The 19,573-nt window shown below is 38.4% G+C and overlaps 1 protein-coding gene and 1 pseudogene across 1 annotated transcript in view; both read right to left on the bottom strand.

Annotated features, from left to right (window-relative positions):
* Window positions 1-13,449, bottom strand: part of LOC129150075 (nuclear prelamin A recognition factor-like) — a 77,128-nt pseudogene extending 63,679 nt beyond the window's left edge.
* Window positions 1-19,573, bottom strand: part of HS6ST3 (heparan sulfate 6-O-sulfotransferase 3) — a 702,271-nt gene that overhangs the window by 427,849 nt on the left and 254,849 nt on the right. The gene's annotated exons all lie outside the window — the stretch shown is intronic.

Raw genomic sequence — 19,573 nt, 5'->3', positions numbered from 1 at the left:
ATGTAAGAAAATAAGTTTTCCACATTCTTAGATGAAAATCAATCCAAAAATTTTGAAAGCAAATGTATTTATGATGAGCTGTCCAACACTCTGACAGTTAATTCTAGAGCACAAATAATACTATCAAATACTAGCAGTTTTAGGAAGAAAAAAATGACCATGAGTAAAGCTGCCTCAAAAGTACATTCATTCACATTAGCAAAAATAAGAGTCCTATTCATCTTACAGAATCAAGATGTTCAGAAACACCCTTCCCTAAACATTGTCATTTTGCCCCGAAGGCAAAGATGAAGTCATTACCAAGAACCCACTAAAGTATCTACCAGAAATAGTTCAAGCCACTAATCCATACTTAATATTTTTCTTTTCATCCTGTAAAATTTCAAACCTAGAGAATATTATAATAAACAACTGAGTATCCTTCTTTTCTATTCATCAATTATTTTGCCACATTTAATTTCTCTTTCTATATATTTTCCTTCTGATTGTGTCATCTAAGAAAATATTTTCCTACATAAATATAAAACCAACATTACACCAAAGAAAACTAACGTTAATTCAATTTATGTCCCATTGTACAGCCTATATTCAAATTGTTCCAATTGCTCTTAAAACTCTAAAATGTCTTGTTTAATATTCCCTACCATCCCCTGCCCCCTTTTAAAGTCTAATATCTAAATTTCATGAATTAAATTTGATTGTTAGGTCTCTCTCACTCTTTTTAATTTTCATATTCCTCCTACTTTTTAGTGTGATTCATGATATTATATTTTTTAAGTCCAGGCCAGCTAGTTGTCACAATGTTTCACTTTCTGGATTTGTCTGACTGTTTCCTCATTAGATTTGATTTAACATATTTGGCAAGAGTATTAATTAGGTGATAGTCCATCATATCAAGAGGTGTATAAATACCAGATTATTCTATTACTGATGATACTAAGTTTGATCACATGAATAAGGTGACCTCCACTATAGGTACATTTTTCATTTTCTAAGAGATAATCTGTGAGGAGAAACTTTGAGACCATGTATGTATTCTGTTCTCAACTACCTTTTTCCAAAAGGTGTTATATCCATTGACATAAGCCCCAAATGATCAACTATTGAATTGGGGGTTATAACACTGTGATTTTCTTATTCTGTCTTTTCTTCTATAATTAATAGTTAGCATTCTTCTGTTTAAAAAAAAAAAAGAGAGAGGGGTGTGGCATGCCAGCATGGCCAAGGGTGAACCTGAGGAGGGCCGGTGAAGGATTGAAGAAAAGACAGATAAGAGAATACAGCTAGGGCTCGGTGGATCTACTGTGCCTGGATGAGGACACAAAAGACCCAGCCTGCAAGCCGATGCTTTATTTTATAGTCCGATTAAAACAAGGGCAGATTAACATGTATACAAATGTTCTTGTTTTGGCAACACTTGCTGCACCTCCCACAGCCCATTAGCTACTTAGGAAGGAATTAGCGAGGGCTACAAGGTCTGGCTTAATTATGCTAGGAGAGCTCTGCCCTCCAGTCTGGACATGTTTATGGCCCTGCCACAGGTCAGGCCGAGGTTTGACCCTAGAGCTGCTCCCTACAGAGGGGGTCTCTCTACATATACATGTATATACATATATGCATATATATCACTATAGACTGACTCATGCTTTTACTTTTATTTAATGTATTATAATCCATTATTATAATTATTAATTTTTTTATTTCAAACTAGAAGCCTGGTGCACAAAATTCGTGCAGGGCGGGGGGTTGTCCCTCAGCCCAGCCTGTACCCTCTCCAATCTGGGACTCCTAGAGGGCTGTCCGACTGCCCGTTTAGGCCCAATCCTGGTGGGATCGGGCCTAAACGGGCAGTCGGACATCCCTCTCACAATCCAGGACTGCTGGCTCCCAACTGCTTGCCTGCCTGCCTTCCTGATTGCCCCTAACCGCTTCTGCCTGCCAGCCTGATCACCCCCTAACCACTCCGCTGACAGCCTGGTTGATGCTTAACTGCTCCCCTGGCAGCCTGTTTGCCCCCAACTTCCCTCCTCTGCCAGCCTGGTCACCCCTAACTGCCCTCTCCTGCAGGGTTGATCACCTCCAACTGCCCTCCCTTGCAAGCCTGGTCCCTCTCAACTGCCCTCCCTTGCAGGCCTGGTCCCTCACAACTGCCCTCCCTTGCAGGCCTGGTGCCTCCCAACTGCCCTCTCCTGCTGGCCATCTTGTAGTGGCCATCTTGTGTCCACATGGGGGCAGGATATTTGACCACATGGGGGCAGCTATATTGTGTGTTGCAGTGATGATCAATCTGTATATTACTCTTTTATTAGATAGGATAGAGGCCTGGTGCACGAGTGGGGCCAGCTGGTTTGCCCTGAAGGGTGTCACAGATAAGGGTGGGGGGTGCCTTGGGGTGTGGAGCGGCCTGAGCAAGGGGCCTGTGGTGGTTTGCAGGCCGGCCACGGCCCCTGGCAACCCAAGGGGAGGCCCTGGTATCTGGAATTTATTTTCCTTCTACAATTGAAACTTTGTAGCCTGGAGCGGAGCCAAGCCTGGGGCTTCCTCTGAGGCCCACAGCCATTTGTGTTGGGGTTATCATTGAAACTTTGTTGCCTTAAGTGGGTGAGCCCGACCAGGGTGTGTGGAAAGCTTTGCTTCCCCTGTTGCTGCCGGCAACCCTGGCCTGCTCTCTCAAGCTCCATTCTGCCACAATTTGTTTGAATTTGTTTACCTTCTATAATTGAAACTTTGTAGCTTGAGTGGAGGCTTAGGCCTGCAACGGCTATCAGAAAGCTTGGCTTGCTCTGTTACCTGGGGAACCTTGCTCTCTGTGGCTGTAGCCATCTTGGATTGGGGTTAATTTGCATACTTGCCCTGATTGGCTGGTGGGCATGGCTTATGTAGCAGAGTGATGGTTAATTTGCATATAACCATTTTATTAGAGAGGATTGTCCAAATTTGGTCAGATATATCTATTTTTTTGTCAATCCTAGAGGTGGACACATTCTCTCTTTGGTTAGTTTTTTTATTTGCTTAGTTGCTTAATTTTTTCAATGGACTCTCATTTTAAATGGATTTTGATATTTTCTATGAGAAAGTAGGTAAATGTAAAAATTATTGATCATCTGAAGTTAGCTTCATCAGAATAGTCTGGTACTACACTCTAAATATTGATTTACAATATGATTATATACCTGATAGAAAGTAATTCTTTAATTCCATTTTAATAGGGTTTATTTTTAGAGTACTTCATTTAAATAAATTACTAATGCTAATAGTAAGTGGTGTAATAAATTAAAAATTAACCAGAATCTCATAATCCCTACATTTTATTTTCTATTTTAAGTCACCACTATGCATTTTACATTGTTGTAATAATAATACATATATTATTACTTGTTGTTTTACCTATAAGTAGACATAAACTTGTATATGGAATTTCACATCAGATACCATAAAGTCAAATTGTTTCATAGACTAAATTTTTAATTATTAATTTTTATTTAAAAAGTGGTATAAACACAGACCAAAAATAGAAAGTCATTAAGTACAAGATGGAATATAATAAATTATATTTCCTTCTACTCAAGAACCCTGTCTTTCCCTCCTCAAAATCACCTACTTTTCACAGATTCTTGAAAAAGATATTCCAGAAATTTCAAATATATAGAAATATATGCAGGTGAATCCTTTGTCGTTGCTGTTATTGCTAAACAAATGAGAATTTACAACAACCAGTGTTCTGCACTCGACTGGTCCCTCAAAGTGAATTGGAGAAACTTTTCATATCAGCACCGCCATCAGCTAACTTTCTTTACAAGATATATATACCTAGTTTTTCACTGGTTTTACTATAATTTAACCAGTTCCATATTGGTTGAAAGTTTTCATTTGTTTATTTGATTGTTTTTTGCTATTTCAAACAATGGTGCAGCAAACATAACTGTGCACATATCTTTGGGTACATGTGAGAGTATGCATGTAGATGAAATACCTTGTGCTAAAATTACTCAGTCAAAAGGTCAGGATATATTTTATTGTTAGAGATATTGTCAGTATCTTTAAGAATTACCTCTTTCCCCTACACCCTTAGTAATACTATAAAGCAGTGGTCGGCAAACTCATTAGTCAACAGAGCCAAATATCAACAGTAGAACGATTGAAATTTCTTTTGAGAGCCGAAAACCGACTTCTGCGAAGTTTCAATCGCACTGTACGTGCACGCCCACACGTGGTATTTTGTGGAAGAGCCACACTCAAGGGGCCAAAGAGCCGCATGTGGCTCGCGAACCGCAGTTTGCCGACCACTGCTATATGTGATAGGTGAAAATTAAGTTTAATTTCTTCAATTTAAGATTGAGCATTTTTCATATTTATATACTCTATATTTTTGCCAATCACCATCTCCGTGGTGTTTTCATTGAAATATACATCTTTGCTTTATGTAAGAACTATTTATAAATGTGGAAATTAGAGCTTTGTTAGTTGCATCAGTGAAGATATATAATTTTCCCTAGTTTGTTGTTTATATTTTGATTGCTTATGGTATATTTTCCATATGTAGTCACATTGATCTACATAATTTTGTCATTTTTCTAGTATGTAGACATCTGATTGTTCTGCATTTTTCAGGAATAAAATCATATCATCTGCAAATAAGAATAATAATTTTGTTTCATATTTTCCTTTTTATAGCTATTATTTATTTATAATTATTTTATAGTTATTATTTTATAATTGTATTGGCTGATGTAATAAGTATTAGCTCTAAAAATGTTTTATGGCAAAAGACATGCTAAACAATTAATATTCATCAATTTGATTTTTTCCATTATTCTGAATATTCTTGTCAAAGATTGCTATCTTAACCAATGTGGTTGAAATAGTTAACATTTTTATAATATCTAATTTAAAAGAAACATTAGAAATTAATTTAATTGTATCAAGTAAAACATTTATTTGAAGCTCTTAATAATATGAATAAAAATATATAAGATGACAATCATTGTCACAGTTCACTATCTTTCATTGACTATTCTTAATCCTGCTTGACCTTTTACCAAAAAACTTCATTCTAATCCAAGGAAAGTAGAAATCAGAACTACAGAAATAAATAAAAAATGTGCTTCTAAATGAAAAGGGTTAAAATTGAGAGGAAGCAACAGCTTTACATTGCTTAGGAAAATAAAATCTTCCCAAATAGATTTTTCTTTTAATACATTTCAAAAGTTTTAAGTTGAAAAACAATTTCTGAATGACACAGGATAAGAAGAAAGCAATGAGGAATATTGTTGAGACCCAGGAAAATGAGATCGCTACAGGGGAACTGATAAATTGATTTTTTATTATGTTAGGAGCTTATAAACCCTCTCTTCATTGTGCTGCACTAAGAGAATACTAGCAGTTGTTAAAACACCCTCCAAAGTTTTCCAATTTCTTTATTATGGCTATGTGAATGAAAGGAAAGCCAAAATAACATCCAGGTAAGTAAAAGATTCATTATTACCTGAGTTAAAGTGTCAATTTTTTCCTTATCTACGTCTAACAGAAGAACATCTAGCACTTTATGTACAGTAGAAGGCAAAATGAACATATAAACTTAGAGTTGGAGACCCTACATTTTGCAGATTCTAATTCTAGAAACATTAACTTGCATACAAATGATAATTCTGCTTGAGAAGACCCTCTTCTGTGCTTTACAGATAAATGTTATGCCAAGACTTCCCAAAGTGACTTATCACAATGCCAGATTTATAAGGCAGGTTTAATCAACACTAGCAGAATCATTGCATACCAAACACTGCAGGATTTACAAGAGTACAGACCGTGACGGTAACATGTAAGCTGGCTTTTTCTGTGCTTAACTTGGAACCACAGACGTGATCAGCTTTTACCTTTTCAAGACTTAACATCTGTTGTGAGCATGATGAAAACAATTGGCTGGGGAAATTGGATGTATTTCAATACTAATTTCAGTGGCCTCACTCAATGTAGCTACAGGATTGATATGAATAATGGCAAGAGCAAGAAAGACTATTTAATCCAGGCAAGGAAATGTTGACTGTTATGACTCTGCAGATTTGAAATCTACAATTGGGACACAGCAAAATATTCTTTTCTAGGGAATACCCAATTATCCCCTTCAGAAGCACAATGTAAGATTTACTACAGCACCCTAGTCAAGAACTAAAGAGAGAGGGTTTCATCTTCACCTACTATACCATCTGAACTGGGGTTATATGATTTCAGTTAAAATAAATATTTTGTGAATTTTCTGTACACCCTATCATAACTCCAGTCAACATTTACACCAACAACATTATTTGGTTTCCATTTGAATAAATTCTCCTTCGTCTTTACTTAACACACATATCAAGGTCTTGGCATTAACAATTCAACCCTATTTTCTTTGTAAAATTTTCCCTTCCTTCTTTACTTCTGCTGAACTGACATGAACAAGGTTGTTTAATTTTTTTGCTATATGTTGAAATAAAGTCCAACAACACATGTTTGAAAAATAAACTTGTTTTGAAGAAAGATAACTGGCAAGCTAAAACTTGCACCAAGCCACACCATCAGTATATTTTCAGAAGTGGAGTGAATCTCGATCATCATGGGGTGGATATATAATACTCCTGGTTATTTCCTTTTTCAGGAGGTGTTGTGGCATTCTATTAAAATTTTTTTTAATGTTATGCAGTAGTTTTGGAGAGAGTTGTTTGGAAAGGGAGAAAAGTAAAGTTAAATAAAGAACAGTATGATTCTAAAACAAACAAACAAACAAATCACCGCAATAACTTCCTTAAAAGTATAATTTAAAATACACAAACACACTTGACTCTTGACTGGCTTATTTCAAATTGTGGAAAAGCATAAAAGCCAGAGAATACTTTGCTTTTTAACTTTCACTTAGCAGACCAATCCCCATTAAAAACTCAGAAAATGTTAACTGAAAATTGGATTACTACTTTAAGAATGTTATTGCAAATATAGAAGGAAATATAAAGTCAAACATTGGCTTGAACATAAAATTAAAGCTTTCATTAAAGTTTACAAATTTCTGTGTATAGGGAATATAACATTTAGGGTAGCCAGTGAAGGACAAAGTGTTCCAGGACATAAATTGTCATGAAATTTTAATTTTGTAAATCTTAGACTTGTTGAATCTCTTCACCTCTCGTGGTCTGTATTCAAACATTCCTGACTTTTAGTCATGACATAATTACTAAAACTCTATAAGTGCCACATGTGACTAAAGACACTTTGATTAGTTATCAGGCTTTTCTTCACTTTTACTCCTCTTTGAGCAAAAAGTCCAGTCTTTAAGAACATATGTTGCCTGCAGAGATCTAGATCAATGAGACTGGCTGTTCCCATAAGTGTCCACCACTCTGAAGAGTGCCTTGGGAAATCAGTGGAGACCTTTCTGAAGCTGGGCTGCTTTAGCTGTCCTGAATGCCTGCTTTCTAGGTGGCAAAATACATGCCTACAGACCTTGTAAAGATCAGTCAGAGACCCTCTGTGAGATATTTTACAACACAACATTCAGAGATTTTTCACTGAATCCACAAGTACACAGTTTGGCTTCAGTAACCTTGACAAATGGTTCTTTGGGGGAAAATGCTATGGAAGGTATATTTGCCAATTATGTCACAGAGTTAAGTCTCATCTTACATGTTAGTCATTGATTAATGCTATTTCAAATGCTGAAGTACTTTAAAGCACATTCCCTCAGACCCTCTAAATATGATAACTCGTGGTTCTCAATATTATGTGAATAGCCAGCACATACTGCAGCTGATTAATTGGAACCTCAATAATAGGTCTTCAACCTAACTCAAATGGATTTTGAATGTTACACCTCCCTAGGTGGCTTTCTCTTTTGCAGAATCAATATCCAAAATTCTTGAATTTTCCAGTAGAGTGTTTTTATAATACCGCAGAAAAGCAAGTGTCAGTAGTTTTCCATGTAGATTTCGTGGGACAAACACATCCTCCTACATTTTTGCTGACTTCATTGGTAAAAATTCTCTGATTGCATATTATTGGCATTTAAATTCATTTATTTCTTCAACAAATACTGAGTGCTTATTCTATATCAAAGAATGTTCTAGGTGCTAGAGATACAGAATGGATAAGCGATTTATGCTCCTTGCCTTAATCGGCATAAAGCACATTGGGATACAAATAATTAAACACTAGCTCTTCAGTATAAGCATTCTGAAATGGAAAACACATACAGGGGTATCAGCCTCATCATGGTGAAAGGGGAAAATGAAGAACTGAGTCAGGTAAAGTATCTGTAAAGAGTGTCATTTAATTGGGATCTAAAAGGTTGTTGGGTGAAAAGATATATAGCATAAGATGGAAAAGGACAACAGTAGAATTTTTCCTAATCACAAAACACACATAAAATGTTCTGTTCCTCTGAATTCTAAGGTAAAAAACAATGTGGTATCACAGCCCAGCATCTTTTCTGATTATATTATTAATTACTATTAATGTTAACTGTTGTCCAGTAAGAAGGAAGGGATTTATTATAGACTGTAAATATTGGGTGATCCTACAGTATAAAATTCTAAAATTCCCCCCAATTGCAAAGTTGGAATATGTACACAGGAATGCTTTCATCAGGCTACTGGTTTCATTAATGAAATTCAATTTTCTGAACAATGACTAATGAAACAATGATAATTTCATTGAGCCCAGGCCTTAGGTGGAAAAGAGGCAGCAAAAAAACATAATGAGGGTCTGGCCAGTGTGGCACAATGGTTGAGCATTGACCAATGCAGCAGGAGGTCAGGGCACATGCCCGGGTTGCAGGCTCAATCCCAAGTAGGGGGAGTGCTGGAGACAGCTGACCAATGATTCTCTCTCATCATTGATGTTTCTATCTCTTTCTCCCTTTCCCTTCCTCTCTGAAATAAAAATAAATAAATATATTTTTAAAAATCATAATGAGGCATGAATATAGTTTGAATAAATATATTTTTAAAAATCATAATGAGGCATGCTTTTGTTGGCAATGCCATTTCATAACAGAATGGAAGGTTGGGCACAAAATTCCTTGGAAGCAGTTATAAATCTGGGCTATAGTAGTTCCTTATTACTTGTGTAACACATTACCACAAAACTTAGCAGCATAAATCAATTATTATCTCAGAGTCTCTGTGGATCAGGAATCCAGGCACAACTTATATGGGTCCTCTGCTTCCAGATCTCTCACAGGCTGTAATGAAAGCATCAAAGTTGGGGTCTCATTTGTAGCCTTGACTTAAGAAGGAGTCACTTCAAGCTTATGTAGTTGTTGGCAGGATTGTTCTCCTTGCTGGTTGTTGGCCACCCTTGGTTTCTTGACATGATGAGCTCTCCAACTGGCAGCTTGCTTCATCTAAGCACAGGGCAGGGAAGCTAATAGAGTCCACTATCAAGATAAAAGTCACAATCTCTTGTAACCTAATCATGGAAATAACATTCCTTCAATGTTGCCACATTCCATGTGTTAGAAGAAAGTTATCCAAGGGGAATAATGAAAGTTACTCATTCATGCCAGAGGCTTGGATTGCAGGGAGCCATCGAAGAGGCTGTCTCCCTTACAGGTTGACCGGTGGTTCACTCTTAGTGTGGGTGGGCTCAGTGTAAAATGTACTCAAGTTTTAGCACATTTCAAATTATCTAGCAAGACTATACAAACATGGAATTACAGTACCTGTTTCTCTTGGCTTTATTTTTTAAAGTAATATTTAGTATGATCACAAGCACAGCTGGTTGCAACAGAGGATTTTACTATAGACAAGAAATCAAACATTCCTTAATCTCTCCATGCAGGATACAAATTGAGGTATTGAATGCCTGTGTTTTTTTTTGCTCATAGACAGATGAGGATTCTGATGACAGGATCTTTTGGCTTTCTCCTTGTATTATTTGCCTGTCCACATGTAAATAATAAGGACAAAACAGGAAATTCTTTTCAGTTGTGTCAGGATCAGATTTGAGCAAAAGTCATAGAACACAGGTACATTTTCTAGTAAAATTATCTTCAGAGTACAATACAATATGGTAAACACTGTTCTCTAGTACACATGAGGGAAACACAAGGAAATGTAAATGGTAGAGATGGGCATGGCAAAAGTAGATTCTACTGGCCAAATAGAATTGTTACACGCCTCATGCTTTTTAAAGTCAATTAGCAACGTAACATCCTCATATTGTTCCAATAAATAATACTGGGTATTAAACACACACACACACACACACACACACACACACTTGAAAATTAACCTAGTCACTAAGATAAACATGCTTTAGAAAATAAGCTGTCTAGCCTGATAACAACAAAGCTCTGAAAGAACAATATGAATAGAAATATTTCAGGTAAATTGCTAGAGGCTATATTTTGTTTTCTAAGTAATTGCATTTTTCAAGGATTGATGATAGCCTTATGAAAAACAAGGCACTATGAGTTCACTTTAGGGAAGATTTCTCTGAAGGCTGCCTAATTCAATACAAATATATCTCTACAGCAAAACAAACAGCAAAATGTCTCTTAGCACCCCTTATTCTGGTGTGTTTCTCAAATGCTGCCTTAATCAGTACTGTGGGGTGAGATTATTACTAACCCAAATGTTTCTTCAACATGAACTCTGAAGATAATTTTACTAGAAAATGTACCTGTGTTCTATTACTTTTGCTCAAATCTGATCCTGACACAATTGAAAAGAATTTCCTGTTTTGTCCTTATTATTTATTTACATGTGGACAGGCAAATAATACAAGGAGAAAGCCAAAAGATCCTGTCATCACAATCCTCATCTATCTATGAGCAAAAAAAAACAACACACAAAAACAGGCATTCAATACCTCAATCAGCAGGCTCATCACACTGAGACTTAGAATGGTGTTCCAGATTGTTCACAAGCAATGACCTTCATTAAACAGAAACATCTAATGTGAAAGTAACATCAAAAAGGGGAACTGAAATACAAACTCAACAGTTCTTTGTGATAGAGGACAGGTCAGGGTCAGTGTGTGCTACTAACCAACACAGGAGAGAATACAAATTCGATAAACATATACCAGAATGCAATAAGCTCACTCACTATGTTTAAAAAGTAGCAAATCAGTAACAAAGAGAAAGGACAGTGGCAATGCATAACCAAATCTATACATATTCATAAAGCAGGATAGTGTCCTATGATACAAATATCATAAGCTTTGACATCCCAACTATTTATCAACTGCCAACTGTCTGACCTTGGGCAAGTCTTTTAAATTTTGAGACTCAATCTAGGAAATGATGGTAATTATACTTAGCCTACACAAGATATTTAAATAAGTATATCTTCCCTCCTGATTATTTCTATAGTTTTTTTTTTCAGTTTTGTTTAATTATAAGTAAGTTACATGAATAAAGAAAAATTATGTTGATTATTGAAGATTATTTAGACAAATTATTTTCTCTGAGACATAATTTCCTCATCTGTAAAATATAGATAAAAACAGTGCCTATCTTAGGACAACCTTATAGCATTCTTATGAAGATAAAAGTTTTAATATTTTTTAAAAGCTTCACTGGCATCTACATATACACCTATATAACATATACTATAGGATGTATGTTTAATAAAGTAAAAATAAGTAAAACATAATAAATGGGTGAGTAAGGGATACTGTGAATATGGAATAACAGGAAGAAAATAAGAGAAGTGGAAAGATAATTAAAAGTTTAAAAGTTAGAAAGAAAAAAGAATGGGGAGGGGGGGAGAATAATCATAGGTCATAAGAATAATAAACCTTGCCCTACCTCCAAAAGCTATGAATATGTTATGTGATATGACAAAAGAGAATTAAGGTTGCTAAACAGCTGAGTTTAAAACAGATTATCCCGGATTATCCAGGTAGGCCAATGTAATCATAAGGTCCTTTAAGGTGGCAGAGAGAGGCTGAAGAGATCTAGAGAGGACAACTGAACCTCTCACTGCTGGCGTTAAAGATGGAAGGGGCCAACAAGCAAAGAAATGAGGGCAGTTTCTAGAAGCTGGGAAAGTTAAGAAAATTGATTCTCCCCTTGACCCTTGAGGAAAAAAATGCAGCCTTGCCAATACCTTGATTTTAGCTCAGTGAGACAAGTATTGGACTTCTGACTTGTATTACTTCTGTAATAATTTGTTACAGCAGCAAAAGTAAACTAATACAATAAGGGTGAGGGGTAGCAAGACAGCACATCTCTCAGGCAGAAAAGGAACAGACTCATGAGTCTGGTTGTCACTGATAATAAAAACTGAGCAATCCCTTCTGTTATTATATAATTCCCTTCAGATGAAAGAAAAGTTTCCATGACTCTTTGGCTCGTTTGTTGGTTATGACAAGTCCTTAAGAGAAGAAAGAAGTAGTGCAATATTGAGTATACTGAATACAGACATGGAGTTTGAAGACATGACATTTAGCCCTGAGTTACTTAGAAATCCTTTCAGAAATATATCAGTTATTTCTAAACTAGAGTTACAGATGGAAGAATTTCTTCTTGAATGACATGAAGCCCAACAACAGTGAGAAGAGCAGAAATGTGCCCAGATAAATGATCTGCACTTGACACAGCATGGCTTCTCTCTAGATAGGGTGAAATTTTTAGCTGATAATTAAGCACTAAATGAACCATTTGAAAATTTCAGTGCCATGAGCAGAAGAAAATTAAATTAAATCAGAATTAACATATTAGGTCTAGGTTGAGTAAAGACAGATTATTGCTTTGTCTGAATTCTGTCTTGTTAAGGAGAAGCTATTCTTCAAGACATTCAACTCTAAAACACAATTCCTAGGATGACGTTAGCAAGTAAACATGATAATTGAATCATTTTTAAGTTCAAACTAATTGCAACAGAATGTTCTGTTGGTTACAAGGGCAATGCTTAAGGGAAACTATATGAACATGTTTGTTATTCAGTTACACTCAACACCTACTGTTGAGCCAGACTTATTATGAGGTGCTCAGACTTATAGCTAACTAGAGGCCCAGGGTGCACAAAATTGTACATGGTTAGGGTCCCTAGGCCATCTTCTGCCCACTTGCCAGTCCCTGCTGCCACCTCCTGGTTCACCATGATTCCCCAATCTTAGCATGGTTCCAGTTCCCTGGAGCCTGTGGGCTGGGGGAGAGACCAAGAGGTCGCAGTTCCACCCTCTCCCCACCCCACTGCCACTCACCTTGTTTGCCATGGTTCCCCATTTGCCAAGCTGAGATTGGAGCCTGAGGGCCAGGGGAGTAACCTAGAGGTCTCCGTTCTGCCCGCTTGCCAGTCCCACCCCGCTGCCACTCACCTCAGTCCCCTGTAGTTCCCTGATAGCAGCATGGCTCCGGTTCCCTGAAGCCTGTGGCCCTGGGATGGGGGGGGAGGGACCAACAGGTCGCTGTTCTGCCCACTCGCCAGTCCCACCCCACTGCTCCATTTGCCGTGGTTCCCCATTCGCCATGCTGCGATGGGAGACTGCGGGCCAGGGGGAAGGGACCAACAGGTGCTCAATGCACCTCATGGTGACTGGTCATTTGGTCATCCTGGTCATCACAGACACTGGCTTTATATAGATATATAGATAGATAGATAGATAGATAGATAGATAGATAGGTAGATAGATAGATAGATAAGACACAGTCTTTATCCTTCATGAAAGTCATAGTTCAGAGAAAGAAAATGGGGGTGGGTAAACAAATAACTAAAATATGACAGATAATATGCAAAAAAAATACAAAGTGCTTTTGAGTCTCAATGAGTTCAAATGTGGAAAGTAACCATATGTTTATAAATGTTCCAATTTGTGAATCACAATGTTTAAAAGGGGGAGAGGGGGTATACTCAATAATATTGTGATAAGTTTGCACAGTGACAGATGATTACTAGACTTAGTGTGATGATCACATCGTAAGGTATATAAGTGTCAAATCACTATATTGTACACCTGAAACTAACTTGATATTATATACTAACTAAACTTAAATTTTAAATCAATAAGTTCTTAATATTATTTTCACATTAGATACCTTCATGAATCTAATGAAAATCATGAACCTTTTTTCAGTAAAAGACTAATGTGTTTGGTTGTCATTGATGCTGAAGAGTAAAAAAAACCTTTCTATTAGTATGTAATTCCCTTTGGATAAAAGGAAAGTTCAGTGAGGGGAGAGTGTAATAAATACAAACATACACATGGATGCATTTAATTTCAGAATATTTGTCTGAACTCCTGATTTAGAGTAACCTATGTCAACTAAAATATGTAAATTGTAAGTCACTTCTACATATGGTAATTAAAATAGATATATTAAACAATTCTTTTAAGCAAATTTTATATAAAAATTTCATACTAATGGTAGAGGAGAATGAAAATGTATTTTATAAAGTATGGGAACTCTACTCTTAGCAAGCAAGACATATCCCCAATGTTTTAATTTTTAGTTTTAAAAAGTCCGTAAGAATTTTTATCTAATTCCATAATATAACTATGTTTTTATTATTTAAAAAGTTTTAATACTTACCATTTAAATAGTACTTAACATAGCCCCTAAAATTCAAAAAAATATTCCAGGAAAGTTGACCCCCTGTAAATATATGTCAAGTGCCATATTCACTCCAGGCTTCACAATATCCTTGTACATTACCACACAGCTCCAGGGTTGAGAGTATCTCAGTTTGAAATGCATCACAAAGAACTTGGTAGAGTGGTTATTCATGGAAAGGAATTTTTATATAATGCAATTTACAAAACAAAATAACTTTATATATGGACTGCATCACATATGTTGGAAATTATACATACACTAGAGGCCTGGTGCACGAAATTCATGCATGGGGGTGTGTGTCCCTCAGCCCAGCCTGCACCCTCTCCAATCTGGGACCCCTCAAGGGATGCCCGACTTCCAGACATCCCTCTCACAATCCAGGACTGCTGGCTCCCAACTGCTCGCCTGCCTGCCTGCCTTCCTGATTGCCCCTAACTGCTTCTGCCTTCCAGCCCGATCACCCCCTAACCACTCCCCTGCCAGCCTGATTGATGCCTAACTGCTCCCCTGCCAGCCTGATTGCCCCTAACTGCCCTCTCCTGCAGGCCTGGTCACCACTAATTGCTCTCCACTGCAGGCCTTGTCCCCCCTAACTGCTCTCCCCTGAAGGCCTGGGTCCCCCCCAACTGTCCTTCCCTGTAGACCTGGTTGCCCCCAACTTACCTCCTCTGCCAGCCTGGTCACCCCTAGTTGCCCTCCCCTGCTGGCCTGATCTCCCACAACTGCCCTCCCTTGCAGGCCTGGTCCCTCCCAACTGCCCTCCCCTGGTGGCCATCTTGTGGCAGCTTTCTTGTGTCCACATGGGGGCAGGATCTTTGACCACATGGGGGCAGCCATCTTGTGTGTTGGAGTGATGGTCAATTTGCATATTACTCTCTTTTATTAGATAGGATATGGATGTACATATATTTACAAATTGCTTCACTTTAGGATTCACATGGTGCAGAGTTGCACACACGGAAGAAAAACTAGTCCTACAAAATGAAACAAGAGCCCTTCCTCATAGCAGATGAAAGCATCCCTCAACTGCAAAACAATTTTAATTATTAATTTTAACTTATCATTTTAATCCACCCATTGAAAATGTAGTACTTTTTAAATTAACACCATTAATATTTTAAGCCACTTTTTAAACATAGTAAATGTTTTTGAAAGTAATGCATCAGATTTTCTCTTCTTCGTTTGAAAACTGGCCTCTTTATGCACACAGATCTAAATGAAAAGAACGTTTAGTAGATTATTTTATTACACAAACAATGAATGCCATTTCCCCCATGTGAAAAATGGCTGATTTTTCCACATAACTAGAGATGACTCAATTTCAAACACCTTATTGGTTAATTCAGTCATTATATCTGAGAATAAAACATCCAACATATTTCTAAAAAAAGGCTGGGGGTTTAGAAAAGCTTAAGAATGAAAACAGTGATAAGTACAGGGTGGGCAAAAAGTAGGTTTACAGTTGTTCATATGGAAAAGACATGCAGGCTATTATTATAATAGTACAAACATAAGCTCTATGTTTCACATACTCACTACTTTTTTTTTAAATAAATCTTTATTGTTCAGATAATTACAATTGTTTCTCCTTTTTTTTTCCCCCCATATCTTCCCATCACCCGGTTCCCTCCCCACCGTTGTCCTTATCCATAGGTGTATGATTTTTGTCCAGTCTCTTCCCATTCCCCCCACACAGACACTCCTTTCCCCCTGAGAATTATTAATCCACTCCCATTCTATGCCTCTGATTCTATTATGTTCACCAGTTTATTCTGTTCCTCAGATTTTTAATTCACTTGATTTTTAGAATCACTTGTTGATAGATATGTATTTGCTGTTCATAATTTTTATCTTTACTTTTTTTATCTTTTTCCTCCTTGTAAAGAATACCTTTCAGCATTTCATATAATACTGGTTTGGTGGTGATGAACTCCTTTAGCTTTTTCTTATCTGTGAAGCTCTTTATCTGCCCTTCAATTCTGAATGATAACTTTGCTGGGTAGAGTAGTCTTGGTTGTAGGTTCTTGCTATTCATCACTTTGAATATTTCTTGCCATTCCCGTCTGGCCTGCATAGTTTCTGTTGAGAAATCAGCTGACAGTCGTATGGGTGCTCCCTTGTAGGTAACTAACTGTTTTTCTCTTGCTGCTTGTAAGATTCTCTCTTTGTCTTTTGCCCTTGGCATTTTAATTATGATGTGTCTTGGTGTGGTCCTCTTTGGATTCCTCTTGTTTGGGGTTCTGTGCACTTCCTGAACCTGTAAGTCTATTTCTTTCACCAGGTAGGGGAAGTTTTCTGTCATTATTTCTTCAAATAGGTTTTCAGTATCTTGCTCTTTCTCTTCTGGCACCCCAAAAATTCAGATATTGGTATGCTTAAAGCCATCCTGGAGGCTCCTTATGCTATCCTCACACTTTTGGATTCTTCTTTCTTTCTGCCTCTCTTGTTGGGTGTTTTTTTCTTCCTCATATTCCAGATCTTTGGTTTGACTCTTCAGGTGCGATGGTCTACTCTGTATATTCTTTATTTCAGACAGTGTATGCATAATTTCTGACTGGTCCTTTTCCATTTTTTTGGTATTCTCATTTAGGTCCTTGAAGGTCTCTTCAAGTTTCTCAGCGGTTTTTAGAAGATTCTTGAGTAACCTTATAAATATGGTTCTGAACACTGTGTCGTCCATTAGTTTGCTTTCATCTCTCTCTCCTACTTGTGACATACTTCGATGTCTCCACATTTTGGCTGCCTCCCTGTGTTGATGGAGTGGCTTTGTGTGGTCAGTGACCTATAGGGGCCGGTAGCTCAGCTTCCCCAATCACCCTAGGTGGTCGCTCTTGGTACACCCCTTTGTGGGCTGAGTGGAAAGTCTTGGTGTAGTTAAAAGCCCTGATTGCTGTTGGTACACTGGGAGGAATTGACCTCCGGTCCAATTGGTTGTGAGGGCCTGCTGTGTCTATAACGGAAGAATTGCTGTGCTGGAGACACAGTAGGGCTTTGGTGCTCACTGAGTCTGCCTCTTGAATGTGTCCCTTATGAGAGTGGTTGAAATCTGTTGTCGTCCACACCGACAGAAAAGTCACTCTCACTCTCTGACCGGGCCGAGAGTCCCTCCCGTAGGCATCTGGGTCCCCCGCGTGTCCCCAGAAACTGGAGTTCAGAGTGGTTGGGATTGTTGGTATCACTGGCGGGAGTTGATCTCCAAGCCAGTTGACTGTGAGGATCAGCAGTGTCTCCACTGGGAGAGCTTCTGTGCTCAGCTTGGATGGGGCGGAGTCTCAGGGTGGCGCAGACAAGCTTTGGTTTCCCGTCTGCTCCACCCTTAGAGGGGCGGTTTCTCTGTGCCCGAATTAATGGCTGTGTGCCTCTGAGAGAAGGCAGCTTTCGAGCCTCTCCAGCTGCCTAACAGACCAGTTTCTCCCTAGCTGGTGCTGGATTGCAGTGCAGACCGGAGGTTTTGTTTTTCTCCCGAACAAGAAATCCAGTCACTGGGAGGGCTGTGCTCAGCTTGGATGGGGCGGAGTCTCAGAATGGCGCAGACAAACTTGGTTTCCATCCGCGCCGCCCTAAGAGGGCAGGTTTCTCCATGCCCTAATCAATGGCTGCGCGCCTCTGAGAGAAGGCAGCTTTGGAGCCTCGTCCGCTGCCAAACAGACCAGTTTCTCCCCGACCGCAGCTGGATTTCAGTGCAGTCAGGAGGTTTTGTTTTTCTCCCAAACGAGAAAGCTAGCCACGCAGTGTCTGTTGCCCTCCCTCTCCGCGCGCTGCGAGCAAGCCTGCCGCGTATTCAGCCACCTGCCCTTTCCGCGCTCACGGATCTCCGCACCTCCACAGCTCCTGAGGCTCAGTGTCCCCCTCTCTTTTTTTCTCTAGTTGTAGGTTTTCCACTCTGCCAGCTTTCCGGTGGTTCTGGACGGTGTGCATTCTGTTTTCCAGTTGTAGTTTCAAAATTGTTGTGGCAGGCAACAATTAGGTGTTTACCTTATACCGCCATCTTGGTTTTTTTCCACTACTTTTGCTCTGTATATATTCATTCAAAATTATTTACTGAACATCTCAGTATATAGCACTGTGTTAGGCCATGAGACTGGCTATAAAATGCATTGTGATGTACAGGCAGAGTACAGGGTTTGATATGAGAAAAAGATACGTAAAGGAAACAACACAGGAGAGAAGTGTTGGCATACTCGGGAAACCTCAGACTGAGTCCGAGGACCCCAAAGGTGCCCACTCATTTCTGCACATCTCAGGAGGTCACACAGCAGTGTGTCTGTCTCTGCAGGGGAATTGTTATCAGAGTCTGGACTAGCATAGTTAACCTTGCACGTTCCCTCGGTGCCAGGCACTCTGCCACATGCTCCACACACCCTACCTCAGGTAATTTACCTATCAACACTGTAAGGTGCAATTATTATCATCCCCACTTTATATTTGAGGTGGAGGAAAGCACTTTAGAAAAAAAAAATTTTATATTCCATGAACCCTTTCTCAGGGTGATACTAGAGGATGTATTCTACCAAAATGAAGAAGTAAACCTAGACAAATCCAGGATATAGGGGATTCGATATAAGTGATAGGCCATGTAGACTGATGGCATAAAGGAAAACAGAGACTCTGGAATAAAGCTGAAAGCAAAATCCAGTAGGAATTTCTTCAGGAGAAAAATAAAACTGGGCTGGCTGGTATGGCTCAGTGGATTGAGCATTGTCCCATGGACAAGAGGTCCTGGGTTCAATTCTCAGTCAAGGCACATGCCCAGGGTGCAGTCTCGATCCCTAGGAGGGGGCGTGCAGGAGGCAGCCAATCAATGATTCTCTCTTATCATTGGTGTTTTTATCTCTCTCTCCCTTCCTCTCTATCTAAAAATCAATAAAAAACATATTTTTAAAAATAAATAAATAAAACTGATCAATTACTTCATGTGCTTGTATCTACTGAGAAGAAATTGAGAAAATTCTTCTGTTAAGAGTTGAGAAAAAAGTAGTGACTGGTTATAGAAAACTGATTAAATAAGTAATGAAACAATAATTAATTTTAGAAAGAACC

This window comes from Eptesicus fuscus, chromosome 8 (genome assembly GCF_027574615.1).
Source record: "Eptesicus fuscus isolate TK198812 chromosome 8, DD_ASM_mEF_20220401, whole genome shotgun sequence".
NCBI lineage: Eukaryota > Metazoa > Chordata > Mammalia > Chiroptera > Vespertilionidae > Eptesicus > Eptesicus fuscus.
The sequence above is the reverse complement of the archived record's forward strand: the minus strand, read 5'-3'. Positions and strand labels throughout refer to the sequence as shown.